The sequence below is a fragment of the Hylaeus volcanicus genome, chromosome 2, assembly GCF_026283585.1.
Source record: "Hylaeus volcanicus isolate JK05 chromosome 2, UHH_iyHylVolc1.0_haploid, whole genome shotgun sequence".
Lineage (NCBI taxonomy): Eukaryota > Metazoa > Arthropoda > Insecta > Hymenoptera > Colletidae > Hylaeus > Hylaeus volcanicus.
Genome location: NC_071977.1, coordinates 32,721,574 through 32,721,902, shown reverse-complemented (window position 1 = coordinate 32,721,902; position 329 = coordinate 32,721,574).

The window sequence follows — 329 nt, the reverse complement described above, 5'->3', positions numbered from 1 at the left end:
AAAAAAAAAAAAAAAAAAAAAAAAAAAAAAAAAAAAAAAAAAAAAATGGTTACGGTACGGTTACGGTGTTACGGTTGCCATTGCTATTGCTATTGCTACTGGTGCTGGTACTGGTTACGGTACGGTTACGGTACAGTTACGGTACGGTTGCGGTACGGTTACGCTACGGTTACGGTACGGTGTTACGGTGTTACCGTTACTGTTAGAATGTTACTGTTACTATTACGATGTTACGATGTTACTGTTACTGTTATGATGTTACGATGTTACTGTTACTGTTATGATGTTACTGTTTCGATGTTACGATGTTACGATGTTACCGTTACTGT